General features: G+C 46.3%; 1 protein-coding gene across 7 annotated transcripts in view; it reads left to right on the forward strand.

Annotated features, from left to right (window-relative positions):
* Positions 1 to 18,140, forward strand: part of LOC126355963 (uncharacterized) — a 628,239-nt gene that overhangs the window by 521,423 nt on the left and 88,676 nt on the right. The window contains exon 1 of one of the 7 annotated variants that reach the window (XM_050006623.1): positions 2,871 to 3,076. The exons of the other annotated variants lie outside the window; for them this stretch is intronic. The gene's annotated coding sequence lies outside the window, so the exon portion shown is untranslated. Of the gene's footprint in view, positions 1 to 2,870; positions 3,077 to 18,140 lie in introns of those variants that run through there. 7 annotated transcript variants of the gene reach the window in all.

The raw sequence follows: 18,140 nt of genomic DNA on the forward strand, positions 1-18,140 counted from the left end.
GACATTTTTAGAGGTTTGGAATTTACTCCAGGACATAGGCACTAAGTCGGCGGTCAAATACTACCACTTAAAATTTCCTACACCATCATCTGTGCGTTTGCAGCCTCGACTGTGGTGTGTGCTTGGTCTACCTCTGCAATTTCTGTCCTCCTTCCTTCACACACTTCCCTGCATTACCAATTTCACCATTCATTGACATTTCAGGTCATGTCCTATCAACCGATCTGTTCTGTCAGTTAAGTTATTAAATTCATCTGTCCGCCGTTTATTCGATGCAGTATGCCCTCATTAGTTATTACCTACCCATCTAATCTTTAGCGTTCACATACAGTGCCACATTTCAGAAGATGAGATTTTATTTGTGTCTGAACTGCGCACCAGAACAACACCTTCAGAAAAGACTTCTTAACATTTATTTATGTTAGTGTTAACAAATTTCTCTTTTCAGAAATGCTTGTCCTGATATTGCCAGTCTGCATTGTATATCTTCCCTACCTCAGCCATCCTCAGTTGTGTTGGTCAAATAATAAAACTCATCTGCTACTTTTGCGTCTCATTTGCTAATCTAATTCCCTAGCGTCATCTAATTTAGTTTCCCACATTATATAATCCTTATTTTACTATTGTTGACGTTAATCCCACACCCTCTTTTCAAGACACTATCTATTCCGTTCACAGTCTTTTTCAAGTTCTTTACCATGTCTCATAGAAGTAAAATGTCATCGGCAAGTCTCAAAGATTACATTCTCTGGGAACTTCAGTGCCTTGTCCAAATTTCTCATTTGTTTCCTTAACTATTTGCTCAGTATACAGACATACTAACATCGATTGTTGTATTTCGCGTTTGTGGGCTCGACAGTTCAAATGCAAGTCCAGCCGCCCAGATTTATATGTTCTATGGTTTCCCTAAGCGTTTCTGAGAAAAAAGAAGTTTGTCAAGATCGAATATAAATGCGGGTATGGTTTCTGTTCACGATTGCCTTCCTCACTTCCTTCTATCCGTGCATGTGGTTCGTATCGACGTCAAGGGGCATAAACCCCAAGCTCCTTTCTTCTATAGCCTCTTCACATTACGAGCTGATTTTTATTCCTGCACTGCACGATGGTTTGTTTGGATTTGAGTGCAAATATTTACAATTGTATCGGATAGCATACCCTAATAATAGCACCATTTGCAGTAAATATGTCTCTTCAATTAGAAACAAGCCGCTCAATAATGATACAGCGAAAGGAAGGTTGTCTGCCACTCGTACAAAAACCGGACAGCAGTTATGAGTCGATGAACATGAAAGGGAAGCAGTAATTGTGAAGGAAATGAGGAGTAACTGTAGCCTCTCCCCAAGGCTATTCAGTCTGTTCAACGAAAAAGGAGTCCAGGAAGCAAAGAGAAATATGTAAAGAGAATTTCGGTTCAGTTAGAAGAAATGGAAATTTTGATGTTTATCGATTGCAATGTAATTATGACAGAGGCGGCAAAGGAGTGAAAGATCAATTGACAAGATGGATAGTATGATGGAAAGACATTATAAGATGAATATCATCAACGGTAAATTATAAGTAGTAGGTGAGTTTTTCTATCTGATGAGCAAAATAAATGACAGTGTCCGAAGTTGTGAGAATAAAATGTAGAATGCCAGTATAAGAAAAGCGTTCCTGAGAAAAAAGAAGTTTGTCAACATCGAATTATGAAGTCTTATCTGTCAGTATTTGTCTGGAGCTTAACCTACAGATGTGAAACGTGGAGAATAAACAGTTGACATAAGAACGAACCAGAATATTTTGAAATGTGGTGCTGAATATTACATGGGTTAGATGATGAGGTAGTGAACCGAATAAAGGAGACACTAAATTTTAGTCACAACTTGACTAAAAGAAGTGATCTCTCTATAGGACGCCTTCTGAGGAACCAATGAATTGTCAGGGGAGAGAGGGAGCGGGGAGGGGGGCGGTGGGGGGGGGGGGAGAGTTTTGCGGAAAAGGGGGGACGAAATTAAAAATCGTAGAGAGGTAAATTGTTGATGGTGGACGGCAAACAGCCACAAAAAAATTGGTTTTGGGTTACGTTATTCAAAAAGTCCCGTTTCCGGATTCGAATTTGTACATTTCATCGTCAGAAGGCTTTCGTGGTTCCGTCAAAGAAATATAATGCTTTGTTTTATCGCTAATTTGCTGTGAAATGTCCGGCTGGAACATTTTTTTGATAGTTTTCCACCTACAAATCTTATTCCTAATTCTACTTGTATTTTTAAAATCACGTTACGTTTGCTTGCATTACTAAACACTTTCGTTTGGTCACAATACAAACTTACATTGCGCACCACGTGTTTCGATGCATTTACAAAATATGTTCGCAAAATACACGGTGGCCATCATTCATCATGCCTTTTTGCTCTTTTTGAAGAAAAAAATGATTTGTAGAGGGGGACCAAATCTGACTACGGTAACCGGGTTAAAAAGGATGTAGGTTGCAGTAGTTACGCGGAGAGAAAGAGGCCTGTGTAGGATAGACTAGCTAGGAGAGCTGCATGAAATCAGTCTTGAGGCTGAAGACCACAAGAGGAAGTGTCTCCTCGAACGTATTTATGGAATAGCTGCAGAAAAAGAGCGGATATGAAATCACGTCAAACAAACTGCTTCACATCGCACCATCACTGTCTGCACTGGCGTGAGTTGACGTCACGGAGCAAAGTGCTGAGGCGCCTGCCACGTGCTGACGGCACGGCTGCGGTCGACTGCTGTGCTCCGCTGTCGCAGCGCAGCTGCCCGCATCTACTGACCTTCAGCTGTATCCCCTCTCCCACTCTCAGTGGCCCTTCCCTCCCCTCTCCCTTCCCCCAGAATCATAAGGCGACTGCTTTCTACTAATGCGTGTTGCGGCAAGCGCAAACTCTCGCCCGGCAACTGGAGTCGCTATTTTTGGCCTCGGCTCTGCACGCAACAGATCTACCGGTCTCGCACTGCGGAGGTGTCCGTAACAATGCCTCGTTCATTGAAGACTGATGAAGGTGGTGACGCGTCCGGCGGATGGGGCCGTTGAGGTTCGGCCGGCCCCTCAGTGGCTTCGCAGAGGAGCAGGGTATGTCACGACACCAGATTTCATAATCTCACCCCCCCCCCCCCCCCCGCCTCTATCTTACTCTCTCTCTCTCTCTCTCTCTCTCTCTCTCTCTCTCATATCTCATCAACACAAACACACAAACACGACGCTAAGACTCTGCATGTTCTCATCTCGGTCACCTACACTCAACAAAGAAACAGGGTGGTTATAGTTAAACTCGGCCGCGCGGGGTTAGCAGAGCGGTCTTAGGCGCTGCAGTCGTGGACTGTGGCGGCTGATCCCGGCGGAGGTTCGAGTCCTCCCTCGGGCACGGGTGTGTGTGCTTGTCATTAGGATAATTTAGGTTAAGTAGTTTGTAAGCTTAGGGACTGATGACCTTGGCAGTTAAGTCCCAAAGATTTCACACACATTTGAACATTTTTTGAAGTTAAACTTTCACTACTTAAGCCAGAGTAGACAGTGGAGCACAGCAATCTGTCGTCCTTTCTTTCAAGACTTTATTAGGCAAATCTACATTTTGGCTATTGCCTAGCCATTATTAATGAACTATTTCATGGTATCAATACATGTCCTAGTACGTCAGTCTCTTGTTTTTGGGCTTCTTTCTTGAACGAACTGTGATATAAGCGCCCTATCCATTGGTACCATGAAACAGTGCATTGATAATGGCTGGGCACTAGCCAAAATCTAGATTTGGCTAATAAAACCTGGAAGAAAAGGACGACTGATCGCTGCGCTCTATCATTTGAAAGAAAAATTATTTACCCGTATGGTTACCCAACTTTATAGGAATGATGTCAGACTGCGCGCTGCAGGATTTGTGTTCGATCGAAGACTCATTCGCGAAACACAACCGTAATCGAAAATGTTTTTGGCACGCGAGCCAACGTATGCTATCTACTGTTCCAAAGATTAACTACGAACAACTTATTGGCAAACAAGGATCAGTATCATACACTGTCAGTTTCAGAGAGCAGGCCGGTCTGTTGGAGAGCCTGTCGCAGAATGCTCCTTGCAGCCATTGTGTGAGCTTTCAATATCGTCACACGTCGAGATTATGGGATTTTTTGTATTTTTCGGTTAATTGCAACTCTGGTGAGTAATGCGTCATTTCTAGCAGATCTTTGGCTAACAATACTAAACTATTCATTGGCTGTGTTGCACGCTGTTGTAGGGCAGTTGCTGTGTCCCGTAGTAGTGTAGTAAGAATAAGTTCGCGGAAGTGATCGGGTTCAGCGTGGAATAAAAGAAAAGCGATTATTGATATGTCGAGTTTTTTTTCTAAATATGCCCTAATTAGATGTGATTTTTACGGTTTATGAGTGCCGGAGGGCATCTATTCTAACACTATTTAACTTCAAAAAACCAATCCTGCTGATCTCCGATTGTAAATCGGAAGACTGTCAATGATGAATGTTAAATTAACTCACGTTCGTTAACTGGAATAGAGAAGGGATTAATATGGCTTGTAATTTAGGCAGATAGCATCATAATTTGGCTCTGGAGAGGCTATTCTATTTTGCATCTGTTAATGTTATTGTTGTTATTAAAATTTGTACGTTGAGAAAACGAGTATATACAACCGCCGGCATCCTCGCTTTGACCGGATTAAATATGTCACTGCTCCAGAACCAACGCTGCATGCCCCAGCTATCGATCTGCATTCGGGAAGATTCTGAGATCCGTCCGACAGCTGGACTGGAGAACGACAGGTGACATTAATGTGACTGGGCAGTGTATGAGGAGAGCAAAGCAGACTAGCAAGATATCAGCCCCAGCAGTCGATTCGACGTAAAAATTTGGGTCATATTGTGACACTATGCATTTATGACCTTCTGAATGCGCAGATTTTTAACTGTCTTCCGCACCCATTGTTCGTGACTGGCTCCGCCCCGCCGCAACCGCCTGATGCCTGAGCGCCGAGTACTGCACAGCGGAACTACAACCAGCGCCTCCCCCCCCCCCCCCCCCCCCCCTTCACAGGAATTTGGCTGGCGAGGGAAGAGGAGCGGTAGGGGGTCACGTCTGTTCCACTTGTTTTGAAATCTTGTTCGAGAGCACGTTGTTTCACGCGAAAAGCTTAATTCTTATGAAACAGCTTTATTGACTTTTCGATTTACAATTTAATCATACCAGTCACGTCGAAGAACAGCGCGACTCCTACAGATATACTTCACTTTAACAACGTCAGCTTTTTAATGCAAAGAAAATTACGCACAGTTGCTATGTTAGAAGTCAAATACCGCTACGCTATTTTTAATTACCTATTCATTTCATTAATTTACACTGCATTTGTAAATCACACATAAAAGTGTTCAAAGCAAAGACCGAGCGAGGTGACGCAGTGTTCAGCACAGTGAACTCTCATGCGGGTGGACGATGGTTGGAACCCGCGTCCGGTCATCCTGATTTAGGTTTTCCGTGATTTCCCTAAATCGCGACAGGCAAATGCCGGGATGGTTCCCTTGTAAGGGCACTGCCGATTTCCCTCTCCATCGTTTCCTAATCGGAGCTTGTGCTCCGCCTCTAATGACCTCATTGCCGAGGGGACGTTAAACACTTATCTCCTCCTCAAAGCAAAGAGATCTCGGACACCGGTTACAGGTTAGAAACTGCGCATTGTGACGCAAGGAACTAAGCACTAAGGCTTGTTGGTTCACCGATATTGTGGAGACAAACCTCTTACTCCGGTGCAGAGTACTTAGAGCTCGGGAATTAGGCGGCTGCAATTAGGCTGAGGGAGTGACAACAACCGATACGCGCAGAAGTTTAAATGCTGTACTTTCACGAGGTCATAACTTCGTACTATCAGAATTGTGGCGCATATTTTCGCACCTAGTCTATTCTGGTGCTGAATATTTCAGGTGTGCCTTCCTCTCCTTAAAATATGAAGTCAAGTTGGTTATGTTTTCTTTTAAGAGGTGATCATGAAAATTTTGCACAAAGTACTATACTAAGCAACAAACTACCATAAATTTCCACGTATGGCAGCAAAGAGTAGAGAAAATGTAATGTGGCGTCAAATATTTCATTCTAAACTCTGGGTAGATTTTGCTGTTAGCTTGGAGAAGAAGATAAGAGAGCTACAGTTACTTGATACATCTGATGAATTTAGGGTTGCCTTTCTGCTTACTATATTATCCAGTAAACAGCTGAAGATAAAATTAATAAGTCTCTTGTCTCGGCTGGTCACCGGAGATTTTGATGAATCGTTTCATGAACCAATGGACACATTCGCTGTCTATTTCACCGTCATGTATACCAAATTGTTTCACTTGGAACTGGCTCATTCATTTGTGCCCTGTGCGTTAAGTTAAGCCTTACGAATTCCAGGAAAGGTCGCCTGAAACGAATATAAAAAGTCTTCACCTTAAAAATTAACATTTACAGCTCTTTTTAAACCAAGTACCATTTAGATTTACCACGAGAGCTACCGTGGAAGTAGCAGACACACGTCGCAATAAACAGGGTGTCGCCGGCCGAGGTGACCGAGCGGTTCTAGGCGCTACAGTCTGGAACTGCGCGATCGCTACGGTCGCAGGTTCGAATCCTGCCACGGGCAAGGATGTGTGTGATATCCTTAGGTTAGTTAGGTTTAAGTAGTTCTAAGTCCTAGAAAGCTTGCCTGAGTGGAATGATGGTCTGAATATTTAATTTACCTTTAACGTAACCTTCGCCTCATTATGATCTGAAAATTTTCTAGGCACGATAAATGCTCCGAATTTCACTTCGAACTGCAGGATCCCTTTTCCTGGTAGGATTACTGGGCTAAGTAAAGGAACGCGGGTCACCAACGTGGCATCCAATTAAATGACTAGTATCAGGTCGTTGGCCGAGCAGTATACAGAAAGTAATCTTTAATCTGTAAGTGCGCGCGTCCAAATATTGTCGTATAGGACCGAGCACATCGTCAAGAGAGCGCAGTCTTTTGATAGATGTTTTCGGCAGGTTCTTTGCTATCTGCCGAGCGTAAAGAATTTGGAGGTTTCCAGAAACAGCGCGTTAGTCAGCAGCTCGAGTTCCATAATGTCCAGGTGCGGCCGCGCCTTCATTGCGTGCAAATGCGTGTCTGCGTGGTGCTGGAAACGCGTGCTGCATTAGGGACCCAGGACGCACGCTACGCGTCGCGACGCTGACACGTGGGTATCAGCAGTGACACGGGTCACCCAGATAAACGCACTGCACGCGCAGCGCCTGTGCGTGGGCGTTGCCGCCAAACAACTACACAGTCCTACCGCGAGCCAATTGACATTCGTCGATATTAAGAAGCACGATATTATTTTTAGAAGCCGTCTGGAGACGACCGTGTTACCTCATATATATAGATATATATTTTACCGGCACAGTGAAAATAATCTTTACATATTAGCAGTGTCGACTGTCTCCAACGACCATCTCTAGACTGCAAAAAAAATTAAAACTTCTATATAATTTGAAATGTGACATGTACAATACATTTAGCATGACGCAGTCCAGACACAGTAATGTGGCCACCTGTCAAAAGCATGAATAACCACCTTTTGCAGCGCTGACTGTTGCGAGATGTGCAGGTAGAGTGTCAGTGGTGCTCTGAAAGGTACTGACAGGGATATCGAACCACGAAGTCTCCAGTGGTGTCGCCAGCCGCGCGAGGATCCGTGGCGCTAACAGCCCGATCCAGGCCGTCCCACAGACTCTCGACTGGGTTTAAACACGGCGAATTCGCTGTCCAAGGGAGTGCGGCGACGTCATTCTGATTCTCTTCGAACCGCGCACGTACCCTGCGAACTGTGTGAGATGTCGCATTGTCCTGTTGGTAGATGCCATCGTGACGAGGAAGCACAAGCTCCATGTAGATGTGGACATGGTCTCCAAGGATAGATGCGTACTTGTGTTGATCCATTGTGCCCTTTGGAATGACGAGATCACCCATGGAATGCCACGCAAACATTCCCCAGACCGTAACGCTTCCTTCTCCGGCCTGAGCCCTTTGCTTCCAGACATTTCACGCCGCACACGTCCCCTACTGTCAGGCAGTTGCAACATGAAATTCGTCTGATAACGCCACATGCCGCCACTCAGTGGACATGCAGTTTGCGGTACTGGCGTGCAAAGTCCAGCCTCCTCCGCCTACGAACAGCAGTCAGCGTGGTTGCACGAACCAGGCGCCTGTTGCCGAGACCCATAAACAGCCACGTTCGCCGAACGGTCATTGAGGAGGCCCTGATGGTAGCCTCTTGGTTCGTCTGGCGTTCAGTTGCTCAACTTTCGCACGTCTTTTCCCCTGCACACATCTCCGAAGCCGTTGTTGCCTGTCATCTATGGCCCGTATTGCACTGCAGTTGCCTTGGCGCCGGTTTTCAATAGCGCCATTTTGCCAGACACGATAAACGGCGGCACGCGAACAGCTTACAAACTTAGCCGTTTGGGAATGCTTCCACCTTTGTCCAAAAAGCCAGTTATAAAGCCCTTTTGAGCATCAGATAAATCGCTCGTTTCCGTATTAGGACAACGACTGCATCCCCCCACCCATACGGTTTATGTATATCCATTGCTTGTACTAACTGTTGTCTGTGAGTGGTAACTGCACGTTGACATCGAACATAGACGGTGCTCACATTGACGTGACTGGACTATGTATATTATACAATAATAACATAATGAAAGTCTTGTACACAATTGCTGCATAAGATGATCATGAGTTGTCCATGACGTTATGGTATTCTGCTGCATTTTATACAGTAGAACCAAAAGATAAAAAAAGGTCATCCACTATTGGCTTTTGGGGGTGCTTTAAAAAGCAATAAAAATGTTACGTGTATTAAACTGTTTCGTTAAAACAAGGAGCTTAAACACACTATCTAAAATTTCGTTACTTTGTTATTACACTGGTGATTCTTAGTTCTTTTTGCAATAAAAATGTATTAAAAATTGGTAAAATATTGAGGCATAGTTGGCCAAAGTCCACTAGAGAGCACTAATTAAATGTAGGGAAATGCAGGAATACTGCAGAGATCGACACTTGGTGGAAATATTGGCAGTTGACCCACAACATAATATGATCACGTGACTGCAGAACAATAACTGGAGGCAGTTATATCTAGGAGCATGTGTGTGCAGAGATTTAAAATAAAACGAACACAAAAATACTTATCGCAGGTAAGGCAGATTCTAGACCTAGATTCATTGGAAGAATCCTCACGAAGGCTATTCCTCCCACCATTGCGGTATCTTGAAAAGCCCTTGTTCAACCAGTACTTGAATACTGCTCTTCAGTCTGGGATTCGTCCCTGATAGGGTTGGTATAGGGAACTGGGAAGATACCAAGAACGGGAGCACATTCCGTGACAGTTTCATTTTGTAAGCGTGAAAGCATCACGGAGATTCTCAGTGACGGGCGCTTCAGGACAGGTTTTCATACATCCCTGTGTTGTTTATTATTAAAATCCGAACAAAGAACATCCCCAGAAGATTCAACCAAAACATTGCTATCTCCTAAGCACAAAGGGTACATCTACATCTACGTCATTACTCTCCTATTCACAACAAAGTGCGTGGCAGAGGGTTCAGTGAACGACCTTCATGTTGTCTCTCCACCGTTCCACTCTCGAACGGCACGCGGGAAAAATGAGCACTTAATTTTTTCCGTGCGGGCCCTGATTTCTCTTATTTTATCGTGATGATCATTTCTCGCTACGTAGGTACTGCTTTGCAGTACAGCTTCAGTTATTAAAGTCTTTCGAACTAATTTCCACCACATTGACTAGATCTCTCCATTCTACGAAACCAGTCCCTAAACCAGTTCTCCCGTGTTTCTGTTGGGAGTAAGGCACACTCGTTATCCCAAACCCTCGGGAAGTCCTCATCACTTGAAAACTGCACTCCTTTCAGCTTCATTTTCACATGCGGGAACAGTGCAAAGTCAGGAGGAGGATGGCCTGGGCTGCAAGGACGATGCTCAAGAAGTTTCAGTCCTGTAGCCCGCAAATGTTTGGTGCATCTGTTGGCGCGATGAGCTGGACCGTTGTCATGATGGATGAACCAAGTGTCCATTCGTGACTTTGGTATCAGGTTCTTCAGAACTGTGAATGTCGTCAAAGCTGTGACTGTCTTGCGTGTGTTCAAAACAACACGCTCCACAATTCTACACGATTTGAAAAAAAAGAAAGAAAAATCTATCACTTTCTTTTTAGTGATCGGGATTTTCTTACAGCTATGTGTGAGTCGTCACTTTCAAAGGTCCAAACATTGTTTTTAGTGTTGTGTGCGTGTGTATTGAGCCGGGGACCTAGAAACGACGGAACGGCGGAGAGGCTTCGTCCCACCGCAGCCCTCAGTAGTTCACAACCCCACAACAGCCCACCCACCTCACCGCCGCCCCACACCGAACTCAGGATTATTGTTCGGTTCGCCTCCCGGTGGTCCTCGACGCCCCCCCCCCCCACCCCCCACCCCCCCACCCCGGGAACGTCTCATAAATTAGGGTGTACGCTTACGTGGAGACAGTGTTTGCGCAGCAATCGCCGACATAGTGTAACTGAGGCTGAATAAGGGGAACCAGCGCGCATTCGCCGAGGCAAATGGAAAACCGCCTTATAAACAATCCATAGGCTGGCCGGCATACCGGACCTCGCCACTAATCCGCAGGGCCGATTCGTGCTGGGGACGGGCACACCTTCCCGCTCGGGAAGCAGCGCGTTAGACCGGGCGGCTAGCCGGGCGGGCTGTTTTGAGTCTTACTCAGCACGTCATAATACTATTGACAAGTCTCGTCAGCTGTCACGATGTTATTCGCATACTGAGATTGTTCCTTAGGAAAGTTCTTTAACATCTGCACGCACCAAGTCACATGTTGTGTTATCTGCTCTTCGAGCTGTCTAAGGGACACCCAGAGACGAGAAAGATTTTTTTACTTGCAAGTGATTGCGCAGGATGGAACGAGTTGCTGGTGCATTTAGTCCCAAGGTATCCTTTATCTGTTCGTAGGTCACCCTCCTCTGTTCGCCCAGCATTTTCCTCACAGCATCATTTTTATTTTTTTAAATTTTTTTCCTCTGTAACTGATGATCGCCCGCATCTCGAGGTCGTGCGGTTGCGTTCTCGCTTCCCACGCCTGGGTTCCCGGGTTCGATTCCCGGCGGGGTCAGGGATTTTCTCTGTCTCGTGATGGCTGGGTGTTGTGTGATGTCCTTAGGTTAGTTAGATTTAAGTAGTTCTAAGTTCTAGGGGACTGATGACCATAGATGTTAAGTCCCATAGTGCTCAGAGCCATTTCAACCATTTGAACTGATGATCGTGGCCTTCCCGTCTTCTCAGCATCCTCCAGAGTCAAATTTCCGCTTTGGGATTCTCTGTACCACCTGACTGTAGTTGTACGATGTGGACACACATCACCGAGTGCAAGAGTAATTTCTTCAAAGCATTGGTCTATATTTAAACCACGCGTGAAGTTGTACCTCAAAACTGGCCGAATCTCACTTCGTGACCACGGCGCCATATCAACTATTATTACTGCTAGTGAACGACTTCGCATAGCGGCCAGAATGCAAGGAATGGATGAAGTATTCTCAGAACACAGCAACAATCAGCCTCTTGCGACTTATTGTTGCGTCCTACTCCAAAACCTTCCTAGTACCTCTGTATATTTCGCGAAAAGACAATGAAGATAAAATAACAAAGATTCGAGTTTGAGTTCATGCGGAGGCTTACCAGCAATCGTCCTTTACGCGAACGGAACTGGAAAAAGGGGGAAGTGACAGAGATGCCTAAAGTACCCTCGCCACACGCCGTAAGGCAACTCACGCAGTATAGACGTAGACGTAGTGGTAGATGCAGATTTAGAAAGTCGCACGTACAAGCCAGGCGGTGCACTCCAGTGGCAGCGGGGCATCCGGAGCTATGCGAGCGATGGTGCGGCTTTTTGCGGCTCGTTCTGAGCAGCCGGCAGTGCAGGGCGGCGACCGTTAGGCGTGCAGCGGAACGGTTATCGCGGTGGCCGCCGATTGGCGGGGCCGGCGCTCATCCGCGGAATCTGGCAGACGCACGTCCGTTACCTGCTGCTCGCTGCTCGCTGCCTCTGCCCCAACACACAGCTGCGGCAGGGCTCGTGCTAAAAATAAACGCCGAAGCCGCCGGTCGAGGAGGTACAGGTGTTGCCGTCTGCGAAACTAATGCGGTGTCCCAGCCACGCCCCTTGCTGCCACATGAGAGAACTGCGCAGCTACTTGGGCACCAAACCTAGAAAATGACAACAGATTTGCTTACTGTCCTGGTTTGTCAGTAAAAAACAAAATGAAGGCGCGGTGTCACATATCGGTACCACCCTACCAGCGTTTTAAGCTTCCGTCGTATGCCAACACCGGTCCTGAGGGATCCGACGAACCCAATGGAGCGCGCCCGCTAGGCCACACTCCAACGGCTCTGGAGTGCCGCCGCAGTATCGGTGGTCCAGCGGCAGCCGCTCAACCCATTCGCAATTGGAGCCTCTTCGCTACGTGATGCTACACAGACACTTCCTGGTTGCGACTCCGACACCATCGTTCATGTTACACTACTGGACATTAAAATTGCTACACCACGAAGATGACTTGTTACAGACAAGAAATTTACCCGACAGGAAGAAAATGCTGTGATATGCAAATCATTAGCTTTTCAGAGCATTCTCACAAGGTTGCTGCCGGTGGCGACAACTACAACGTGCTGACGTGAGGAAAGTTCCCAACCGATTTCTCATACACAAACAGCAGTTGACCGGCGTTGACTGGTGAAACGTTGTTGTGATGCCTCGTGTGAGGAGGAGAAACGCGTACCATCACGTTCCCGACTTTGATAAAGGTCGGATTGTAGCCAATAGCGATTGGGGTTTATCGTATCGCGAAATTGCTGCTCGCGTTGGTCGAGATCTAATGACTGTTAGCAGAATATGGAATCGGTGGGTTCAGGAGCGTAATACGGAACGCCGTGCTGGATCCCAACGGTCTCGTATCACTAGCAGTCGAGATGACAGGCATCTTATCCGCATGGCTGTAACGGATCGAGCAGCCACGTCTCGATCCGTGAGTCAACGGATGGGGACGTTTGCAAGACAACAACCATCTGCGCGAACAGTTCGACGACGTTTGCAGCAGCATGGGCTATCAGCTCGGAGACCATGGCTGCGGTTACCCTTCACGCTGCATCACAGACAGGAGCGCCTGCGATGGGGTACTCAACGACGAACCTGGGTGCACGAATGGCAAAACGTCATTTTTTCGGATGAATCCACGTTTTGTTTACAGCATTATTATGGTCGCATCCGTGTTTGGCGACATCGCGGTGAACGCACATTGGAAGCGTGTATTCGTCATCGCCATACTGGCGTACCACCCTGCGTGATGGTATGGGTGCCATTGGTTACACGTCTCGGTCACCTCTTGTTCGCATTGATGGCACTTTGAACAGTGGACGTTACATTTCAGATGTGTTACGACTCGTGGCTCTACCCTTCATTTCATGGCTGCGAAACCCTACATTTCAGCAGCATAATGCACGACCGCATGTTGCAGGTCCTCTACGGGCCTTTGTGGATACAGAAAATGTTCGACTGCTACCCTGGCCAGCACATTCTCCAGATCTCTCACCAATTGAAAACGTCGGATCAATGGTGGCCGAGCAAGTGGCTCGTCACAATACGCCAGTCATTACTCTTGATGAACTGTGGTATCGTGTTGAAGCTGCATGGGCAACTGTACCTGCACACGCTATCCAAGCTCTGTTTGACTCAATGCCCAGGCATATCAATGCCGTTATTATGGCGAGAGGTTGTTGTTCTGGGTACTGTTTTCTAAGGATTTATGCACCAAAATTGCGTTAAAATGTAATCACATGTCAGTTCTAGTATAATATAGTTGTCCAATGAATACCCGTTATCATCTGCATTTCTTCTTGGTGTAGCAATTTTAATGACCAGTAGTGTATAACGCACAGACTCTCCCTTATTGACACTGAGAGCTGGACTTTATTTCTTGCTGCATTATTTGTAATCAGTCTTCACAGACCTGGAGAAATTCAAGTTAATTAAGTCTTCCGTTTACTGTGTTAACTTGTTCTCTAATCGTTTGTGCTCCTGTTCGGCTGTCCTACGACGACAGTCGCCGCCCCAGTCTCTGCACCACCTCCCCTTACCGTCGTATACGAAGTCGTATACAAAAGAGGATTCTGTGTTTGTGCTATGGGGTGGGACAGAGCAACTTGCTTATATGAATTTGGCGTGAAGCGATGATTGCTCCGAGAGGGTGGTAGATGGGCACAGTCGAGAGGGGACGGAACCAGGGGCACGGCATAAAGTTGCGTTCCGCGTTGTTTACTTAGTATCATGGAGTGTTCAAATGTATGTGAAATCTTATGGGACTTAACTGCTAAGGTCATCAGTCCCTAAGCTTACACACTACTTAACCTAAATTATCCTAAGGACAAACACACACACCCATGCCCGAGGACTCTAACCTCCGCCGGGACCAGCCACACAGTCCGTGACTGCAGCGCCTAAGACCGCTCGGCTAATCCCGCGCGGCATCGTGCAGTGGATGAAGATGGAGCCCACTTTTGCTGTCAACGCGCACTTTTCTTTAGCTGGTATTACACGATATACCTATCCCATACAAGTCGCACCAGCGCCCCAAACGTACAAGTCTGCAACTGCCAGCTTTTCAGTTAGCCTTATTCAAAGACCTTGTAATAATAGCTAGACTCCCTGAGGGCGCCGCAAGTGCAGGGTGTTTTGAAGTGTCGGCTGGACGCCATTTTGGTGGTGAGAGTCTGCTAACCTGAAGTGTATTGTGCCTTATAAGGACACAGATCATTTATTGCTGCATACGTGTAGTATGCCTTAGTCTTAACCGTACTGTCTACTCATTCCAGTGTACATGAAGAGCAGTGGCGAAGAGTTGTGCAGGGCTTAAATGCATTAATAAATTCGTGAGACGAGCCGATATTACCTTTCACACTTACCTGTATGTGGTTAAATTTTGTATGTCAGGGGCTTTCAGTCACAGCACCACTGACTTAACAATATTGTTTTTTAATTTTTTTCACAGTAGCTCCCATTGTTGATTGTACTGGTGTACATGAGGCTCAACACGTTTCATTTCGTGAAGCTGTAAAGTAGCTCAGATGTTGGTGAGAACAGCACACAGCCCGAAATCAGGATTCACCTGCATACTGCGGCACGAAACGGTAATAATGCAGCGCGCCAGATGCCGGAGAAATCATACGATACTAAACGGCACTTCGAAAATTTGGAGCACTAAACAACGAATTGCTACAATTGGCGCTTATGCTAATGTTATAAGCTGCATATTCGGGACTACAGACTTTCTTACGCCACTGAGTGTGAAAGTTGATGTTTTTGTAAAGCTGGTATTTACTCATACTGAAACTTTCGAGAGAGACAGCTTCGCATTTATTAGGCAGTTATTGTTATCTTGTGCAAATATAATTAAATTGCGTTATGCTTATGCAGAATTATGGACTAAAGTATTCGGCATTTTAGACATGGAGGACAGAATTATCTAGGCGCTGTTCGCCGTGGCAGTGTCCGCCTGTAGTAGTTACGAGAAGGGTAGAACGGCGTCATGGTGCAGAAGTAGGAACTGGGTTCGACACTCGCTGGGAAGAAGGGGTGGAGACAGGGACATACAGTCCCAGTAATGAAAGAGTTGAAACCCGCAGGTCCACGGGAATTTAGGAACTTCGTCTGAATGGGTGTGCCTTTTTTGACAAGCAGCTGTCGATGGCACATGAAGTGATCCGCGCAAGTGACACAGTAATGGGGAAGCTCAACACTGGCACGCTGAAATAATACAAAAGATGCAGTCAAATCAAACATGTGCAGTACTTTCACAAATTAACGTGATACGTACACATTAGGCGAGTAAACTTATATGCACATTTACGTAAAACATACAAACTCAGAATTAAACATTTGTAGACCTACCTTACTAGGGTAAAGCTTATCTAGACGATCATATACACATCTTCCCTGTTGTACACCACAATATGCACGCCTATATTCTCTTTGTTGCTCTCAATTTCTAAAATACGAAGATATCATTAGAAACACAGCTTTTCGCAACGGTAATACAAATAACAGAATTGTGATTTGTTTTATTACTGTCTTTATTATAAATTACTCACTGGCAAATGCGTAGAATAGCTCGCGAAATAGTCAAAAGAGGCCTCAAGATGTCGCGTACTACCCTAACACAACATTATTGCACTTGGCTTTGGTTCAAATGGCTCTGAGCACTATGCGACTTAACATGTGGTCATCAGTCGCCTAGAACTTAGAACTAATTAAACCTAACTAACCTAAGAACACCACACACATCCATGCCCGAGGCAGGATTCGAACCTGCGACCGTAGCAGTCGCGCGGTTCCGGACTGAACGCCTATAACCGCGAGACCACCGCGGCCGGCCACTTAGCTTTCCGTGGCCGCTATCGGAAACACATGATGACGTTACAGTGAACAAGTACAGTGATGGCTAAGAAAAGCACATCGCACTGTGAATGATCTGAAGACAGTTGCGCATATGGTATGAAGCGGTTCAGCGCGCCCTCGTGAAATATCGCGATAAAAGCTCACGATAAGCCGACCGAAGCGTGCTCAGTGCCAGGTGCAGTAATATTGTGATCGACTAGTATTTCTCGTCTGTTGACCACAAGTGAAAACAATAACAAGCAGAAAGCCCCCTCGAAATGCTGCGTTTTGCGCCCTCGCAAATCCCCCGCAGAATAGAAAGATTCCTATTTCTCTCCGCCGTATGCACCGCCTTCTACGACTGCAACTTCACCGGTGCTGTCGCTAGGTAGCAGGTCGTCTACACCCGCATTGTATACATTAAGAGTGCCTTGTAACATTGGCTTACTGGTCGCTCAGTCATCGCTACGCAGCGTGCATTCCGTACCCATTTCAATACTGCGCCCTGTGGTCATGTTCCTGACCGGCCGTAGATTATTTTATGGGTAAACAACCCCAGGAACACTGGGGATGTGAAGAGAAGAAAGATATCTGGGCTTCACGTACAGCAAGGTCACCCCAAAACAATGACCTGAAAAAACTTTCTGTTTCGCGATCTCTCCTTAGCGCTCCGTCCTGAAATATGCGACTGCCGTGGGTTGTCTGCTCGCTCTGTGAGACAAATCCTTCGTGAAGAACTAAAATCTCATCCCTGCAAATCGGCAGTGGTGCAGGTACTTAATCCGCGCGGTATTGTTGCTCTGGAAAATGCATTTGAGACGTGCCTCACGATACACTTTTTTTCTTCAGTCCTGAGGCTCACTTCCATTTTTCGGGATCTCTAAATAAGCAGAACATGCGCAACTGGAGCCCCAATACCCGCAGACAACTTCATCGGCTTCCCCTACGTTCACAACGTGCAACTGTTTACTATGCACTACCGCGAGTTGTAATGACTGGTCATCGTTCTTTGAAGGAAACGAACAGGTAATTTCGGTGACTTCTGATCGGTATGTCCACATGATTCAGGACTTTTTCCTGCCAACAACGAGATGGTTGTGGGAGACGTACGGTTCCAACAGGACGACGCCGCAGCATACACAGCGCGGGTGTCAGTGACTGTTTTGAGACAAGACTTCCCAGGACGCCTCATCTCCTTGAGGGGCTGTACGCTGTGGTCATCACGGTCATCCGATTTAGCCCCTTGCAACAATTTTTTTATTTTCTACGGGCCTTAGGATTACGACTTTGGCATTCTCTAGTCTCTTGATGTTTTTCCTTGGCGGATACGTCCGTATTAAAACTTCCTGGCAGATTAAAACTGTGTGCTGGACCATGACTCGAACCCGGGACCTTTTCCCTTTGCGGGCAAGTGCTCTACCAACTCAGCTACCCAAACACGACTCACGCCCCGTCCTCACAGCTTTAATTCCGCCAGTACCTCGTCTCCTACCGTCCATACTTCACAGAAGCTCTCCTGCCAGGAAGTTTCATATCAGCGCACACTCCGCTGTAGAGTGAAAATTTCATTCTACGTTCGTATTAACTGAATTCCGTATGTGGCAGCTGCCACAGCTTTGAGCTTGAAAGCGTTATCGAAATCGG

This window comes from Schistocerca gregaria, chromosome 1, assembly GCF_023897955.1.
Source record: "Schistocerca gregaria isolate iqSchGreg1 chromosome 1, iqSchGreg1.2, whole genome shotgun sequence".
NCBI lineage: Eukaryota > Metazoa > Arthropoda > Insecta > Orthoptera > Acrididae > Schistocerca > Schistocerca gregaria.